The 6,886-nt window shown below is 40.8% G+C and overlaps 1 long non-coding RNA gene across 1 annotated transcript; it reads right to left on the bottom strand.

Annotated features, from left to right (window-relative positions):
• Positions 1-2,220: 2,220 nt before the first annotated feature.
• Positions 2,221-2,752, bottom strand: LOC104966633 (uncharacterized). The gene is made up of 3 exons (XR_800656.1): positions 2,480-2,752; positions 2,349-2,399; positions 2,221-2,259 (listed from the first exon to the last, which is right to left on the bottom strand). It is a non-coding gene; the product is annotated as an uncharacterized lncRNA (long non-coding RNA).
• Between the last annotated feature and the right edge of the window lie 4,134 nt (positions 2,753-6,886).

Below are 6,886 nucleotides of genomic sequence, written 5' to 3'. Positions count from 1 at the left end.
GTATATAGTGTAACAGTAAGAATGATACAACCATTTGACCTTTACCATTCTCCCATGAAATGTGTTCTCACGACACATTTCTTTAAGAGGCTTGTGCAATGTAATGCTAACCCGCTTCTTCTTATTATTAATATTAACGCAATACACACATCTGAAAGAAGACTTAATTCCAACATTAGGCAAGGCAAGTTTATTTAAATAGCACATTTCAACACAAGGCAATTCAAAGTGTTTTACAAAAATGAAAGACATTAAGAGCATTAAGAATTGACATTTAAAAACACTCATTTAAAAGCAAAGATAAATGAATTAAAGTTATAGTGCAGTGTGAGATACATCTGAAATGTTTAGCTCTGACTCAATCATTGCTCACTTTTGAGCAGAAATAGATTTCTATCACCTCTATCACAACATTAGGTGCGTAGTGGCCATTCTCCAGTTCGACATGATCCAATAACTGGACAGTCCACAGTGTGCCGCCCTCCACTAAAGCACACAGTAACATACATCTAACAAGTTGCTGTGATTCAAATGGAATATGGCCAGTTGAAGGGCATGGTTTTATTAATTTTGTAAAGTCATCTCTTATACGTCTGCAAGACTTCCTTCTTCTCACAATGATCAATCAATCAATCAATCAATGTTTATTTATATAGCCCAATATCACAAATGTTACATTTGTCTCAGTGGACTTCACAGTTTGTACAGAATATCAGTATGACAATACGACACCCTCTGTCCTTAGACCCTCACATCGTACAAGGAAAGACTTCCAGAGAAAACCCACAATTTAAAGGGAAAAATGGGAGAAACCTCAGGGAGAGCAACAGAGGAGGGATCCCTCTCCCAGGACGGACAGACGTGCAATAGATGCCGTGTGTAAATTGAAAAGATAATACATTTGCAACATAGGTAGTCCAAATGTTTGGAAATGCATGTGTGTATAATAGGAAGATGAATCCACGAGTATATCCATCCAGGACTTATGATCCAGGACCACAGCCACGGCTCAAGATCCAGGACTCGCAATCCATGACACAGGACCGCAGGATCATCCATGACTCCGGATCCCGGCGTATATAGACACCAAAAAGAAAGAAATNGTAAAAGCTATACCCCATCTCCCAAAAGAAGGGCTCTTAGGTCAACCCCAATCCAGTTCTTTCTGCTCAATAAGTGCACAGAAAGAACATCAAAGCCATCGGATGAAATGGTCCTTCTCCAGGCTGGACTTGGCAGGAGGACTCTCAATATCCCCGAAAATGCTGACCACTCAATTTTTTATGTATTACTGTAGTTTCCCAATCCACTGAAGTACTACTGGTCACAAATCAGCTTCAACAGAGGTGACATGTGTGGAGGGTTATAGCTCTAACTGCACACTTGTTTTGCTCTTCCCACATAGATATCATATATACTTATGGAATCATATTCNTTTTATTTATATTAGGTCTTAAAGTTTTTGCATAAATTAGGGCGTGGTCACATTGAGTGACGGCTCTGTGAAGTGACTGCTGCTGCTAGCTTCTTGTCTCTCTGCTACCTGCTGAAGCTAGCTACAGGGACTCTGCCTGGTCAGTTCATTCAGGAAACACAACTTGAAGCCGGCCGTGGTTGTTTGTTCTTCATGCTTATATATCCAGAGCTCTCAAGTCTCACGCATTTGGCGTGAGACACACGCATTTCACTCCATTCACACGCTCACACGCCACACCTTGTATTTCTCACGCAGAGATTTCCTCACGCAGAGATTTCTTTCCAGGGTACCGCCCACCAAGTTCTCGCTATTTTGTAAACAAACTAGGCTTGATTGAGACGCTGCACTCCACTAGCACCACCCCCCCCCCCGGTGACATTCGTGATACAGAGGGCTTCATGGGAAAACTTTGAATTTTGAGGGGAGCCAGAAGTTGGAGTACCAAACACCGCTACCAAAATCTCACTCTGAACTCTGTTCAAAACATGAGAGCCCTGTGAATATATGATGCATAACTTGAAACCTTTGTCCAATTTGCTGGCTGGGGATTTAGTCGTCCTGCAAATTCGATGAACATCGGTAATTTTCAATTTCGGGAGCTCTTGTAAACACAGAGTGAAGAACGTCGCCATTGTTGTTGTTGTAGCGGAAACAGTTGGGCAGTATTACACACAATGCGGAAGTGACTGTGCATGTAGCCTATTGATAAATAATGCACTGATTTTTACTTTAATATCGATTTTAGAACAGGAGATCCTACACGGGAGCACACTTGGAGAAGCCTATAATACAATGTAGAAAGACTGCCAATTAATGACACATACAATGAAGATTGTTTAGAAACAAACACCTACAATATTAGTGAGCTTACATTCCCAGGATTGCTTGTAGCTGGAGACTCATCTAAATCTGGGTCCAGATCCTGAAAATCGTAACCAGTTAAAAAAGCTGTCGATTCAGTATGACAATGATCCTGCATAGTTATTTGTGGAATAACATTACCGGTTCCAGATCCATGCGGTCAGACAGCTGCTTGGTTCACACTCTTGTGCGTGTAAAGCCAACAGCTGCAGGCATGCTTAGATGACACGTGGCACATCTGGCTTTTGGCATATTTTCGAACTCCTTCGATGAGTAGGGCAAGGGGGAGGTGTCTAAAGTGTCCTGGATGGGCATTATATAGAGACAGCCTTTTCCACCTAAAGCTTTGGCAAGGTAGGCCCCCATGTAACCCTCTGCCTCAGGTACCAAAACACTTAATTTCCGCTGGCCTGATCCTCCTATGTGGGAATGTGTACAAACAAGTGGATGTTATTTAATGCACAGAATGTTCTAGGGGAGGCAGTTGATTTTAACAAGATGCACACTTGCAGTGTTAGGCTTTCTCATGGATTGCTAAAAACAAGAGGGTAGGTAAATATGCTAACCATCAAGGGCATTGATGAGCTATTATAAGAACAGCTATTGCAAGGGTGGCCAACCAGTCAGAGGTTAAGAGCCACATTATTTCTATGTTACTGCAAAGAGCCACATCAAACACACAGTCACTGATACCGCTTGTTTCAGTTTTTTGTTTTCTGGAGACAAGATTTCAACCACGTCCCTGATGCATTTTTGTGTCATTGGGATATATATTTTTTAAATCCTCTGGAGCAGAGAGAAGCTGTGGATTATTGTTATTGATTAATGCATCAGTGTTTCTTAGGGTCAAAAACACTAAACTCACAACTTAAAATGAAAGTGTTTAGTTTATTTAATAAAAGAGCACATGTTCAATGTGAAAAGTGACAGTAGACGCGCTGTCATCCTCTCATACTGACACCTGAGACCACACATACACACATAGGGAGAGCCGGGACGAAAGTAACACGGGACGAAAGTAACGGAGCGATTTTATCCGAGCCCAAACAACTTTGACCGGCCAAATTAGTCAGAATTATCAGCATTCAATACTTAACAGACCTACTAAATATCAGGTTTAACTGTCAGGAGTAGTGTTGTCACGATANGTATCTCGCGTCTCTCCTCCGGTACACAGAACCGTAGTGTGGAGTTGCATTCCATAACAGAAACTAATGCGCAAGTATCAGCCGTATCTCGCGTTACCTAATGCAACTCCACACTACGGTTCTGTGTACCGGAGGAGAGACGCGAGATACGGCTGATAATTGACGATCTGGCGGAGAAAGGTTGTGGAGCCTCCGTTGATATGCCGTTGTAAATGGCTTGATGGAAAGCAGGTGTGTAGTCGGGGAGGGTGCACAGCTGATTGCAGCAGGTGAGTGGAGGTTGAGCCGGGGGCCAGGAGTGACAGCCACCACGCACACACTAACAACACAGACAGGGGGAAACAAACAAACACAAAGGAGACGGCTGGAGCAGTACAGCCACCACAGCGTTACCTAATGCAACTCCACACTATGTCTTACGGTGCAGTGTACCGGAGGGGAGAGAGAGAGAGCAGCGAAGAGGGGGGGGAGAGAGATGTAATACGGTTTCCTGATAAAGCTGTGGAGAGTACGTGCTGCAGGGAGGTGGATGCACAACGCACCCAGGAACGAACGCTAGCTCCGGTCCTTTTCCCGTGAGGGAAACTGTGGACTCGATGTCCTGACAGGCTGGTATTTGTGCAACCTGCACAAACACAATACTGCACTATGATTACAAATGGTGAAATACAATGTAAAACTACCGAAAAATACCAGCTCACTAAAACACAACCGCTCAACTCAACGCAACTACTAACTATAACAGAGAGCGGAGATGTTTACCCTTTGTGATGTAATATGACGCGTTTGACGTATGACCTTAAAAAAAAGCCGTTTTTAAGAGCAGAGCTCAAAATTGCTCCTTTCCCTCTGAATTCCTGCCCTTATGTCTCGTAAAACATATCAAATCCTGCATTCACTTTTTTAATTGTAATTTTCAAGCAAGTTTAAGCATAAATGTAGAAAAAAAAAAAACCTGCAAGATGCTCTTTAAATGTGTCTATTTGAATACTCGATCCGGATTGGTCATTTTGGACTTACAGTGGTGTGGTACTTTTCCTTATAGCGGCATACAATAGCAGAACGCTGCTAAGGACGCTCTGATCAAGGGACTAAGTGAAGTCATATCAATCCGCAGAAAGAAGTCCGAAAGATTTAACATCAGATGTGGCCAAAAAAACATGAAAAAAAGGTGGAGAAACTTGATTAGTGCTGCTGTCATTTTATGTTATGTATACTATCGTCACAGTTTCAACCATTGGTAGGCAGTCATATTTCTCTCGGATGAAGCATTCATTTTTAAATCAATATTTTGTGTCAAACTTGATTTATTAAGAAAGTAGTCTAATAAGTGCTATAATATACATCAAGCCAGTCATTATAGCATACTTATCAATCAATGTAAGGTGAGCATATGTAACAAAGCAATGCTACTTGTCAAACACCATCAAGGGAAGTCAGTGGTTATTCTGTAGACAAGACTGACTCATTTCACCCAGTGCTTTATGAAGATAAAGTTAGTTTCGAGATAATTTCTCAAAATCTCAGAAGGTTGTGAAATACATCTGACAAACTGTTTTCTTCCAAAAGCATGGTAAAAAAAGAATAACTGATCTGATTTGTTCATCTCCTCTGGGTAAATCTTTGTGTTCCACATCTTATACAGCAGGCTGACAGGAGGAAGATGAGGTAATGATAGACTACTAGAAACTGTCACTGTTTACTTTGTCAAATTTACATCCATCCAGGACCCTACATTTTAGAGGAAATTTTAGAACTGAAAGCTGTATCAATTTTTGCCATGATTTTCATAGCGGAATGGCAAATCAGCATTCTCAGCACTACAAATTGTCTTGAAATGTAGAGAATAATATACAATAGGTACATAAAACAAAGTTGATTTGCTACTTTAGCCTAATATACATGTATGTTTGTTGATACAAATCACAAAAATTAGTTAACTAACATTTTTCAGACTTTCTCTAACACATGCTTATAGCAAAAAAAACAAAGGAAACACTGTTAGACTGAGACTTAGCTCTAAGGCACCGTCTCAGGCAGAGAGCATCACAGAAAACAGCTTCTAGATCGCTTCTTCACCTTCTTCATCACACACACACACACACACACACACACACACACACACACACACACACACACACACACACACACACACACACGTATCCATCTACTCAGCCACCCACACACACACACATACAACACAAAACAACGGGGAGGTTGGAAGTGGGTGGAGGAGTCAATTCAAAGTCAATGCAGCTCCATCAGATGAGTCCTATTGAGACGCAGGAAGCTTTTTGCTTCTCATTCGCTTGAATGTCTCCCCGTCAGCGTCTCTGTCAAAGACGACGACCGCCTTACTTCAGTTTCCTGTCACTCGGCTCGTAGAGCAAGGCACTAACACTGCTAGGGTTGAGGGTTTGTGTCTGACTGATGAAGTTTGGCAAAGGATTTAGATTTATTTTGCACCAGCTGTGCTTGAAATTGCGTGAAATTATGATATTATAAACTATAATGAAATGTAGCTTCGTACATTTACTCTTGTACTGTACTGTGCAATTGTAGGTACTTGTAATTGAGTCTAATTATTATAGACATCTTCTCCAATACATGTTTTCTCCACCTCATGTACTTCACAGCTTTGTTTTCAAGTTACTTTGTAAACTTCAGCAAGCTAATACCAACCGTAACATAAAAAAAGGACATATTTCAAAGAAAATTAAACCACTTACCACCTAAAACTAATTCAACTACGACAGTACTTATATACTATTTGGAAGCTTTTACGTAACACCAATGTAATTATGGAGCATACAGACATTAATTACATTACTGTACATAGCTTGCACTTTTGCTTCTCCTCAACCTAAAGTCCTGCCCAATTAACAAGAAAGAAGCCATGTTTGAATGACAGCATCAAACAGCCCCACTCCCCTTTCTTATTCTAATTTGGGAGGTAGTGGGTGTAGTGCTGCATTGACCTTTCCCTTCACAATTTAACCTGACCCTTGTCATCACAGATGGCCAGTCTGTGTCTCAATAACGCATTTAAACACTTCAACCCCCTCTGTGTATACTATTATATGTATTCAATGTGGGTATGGAGCGTATACATACTGATTAGGGATGGTTAAATATCTCAGAATGCTTAATTTGGGGTATATTTAAGTAATTTCTTACTGCATAAGTACTTAAATGAATGAGCTTTTACTGCATTGTATGTTCTGATGTTTAAAAGTATGATTTGACAAAATGAAATGAGAAACTAGGAATAGATTATCTGCCCTTGAAAATGCTACTTCAAATAGACCCCATACTCAGGATTTAAATGAAATATAAGAATGCACAAAAAGGTTGTTTAAAGAGAGAAATAATCCCTGTTTGCTTGCACTGTCTTGCAGCA

This window comes from Notothenia coriiceps, unplaced genomic scaffold, assembly GCF_000735185.1.
Source record: "Notothenia coriiceps isolate Sejong01 unplaced genomic scaffold, NC01 NC01_scaffold00037250, whole genome shotgun sequence".
Lineage (NCBI taxonomy): Eukaryota > Metazoa > Chordata > Actinopteri > Perciformes > Nototheniidae > Notothenia > Notothenia coriiceps.
Note: the sequence above shows the minus strand (reverse complement) of the source record. Positions and strands in the feature narration are given on the sequence as shown.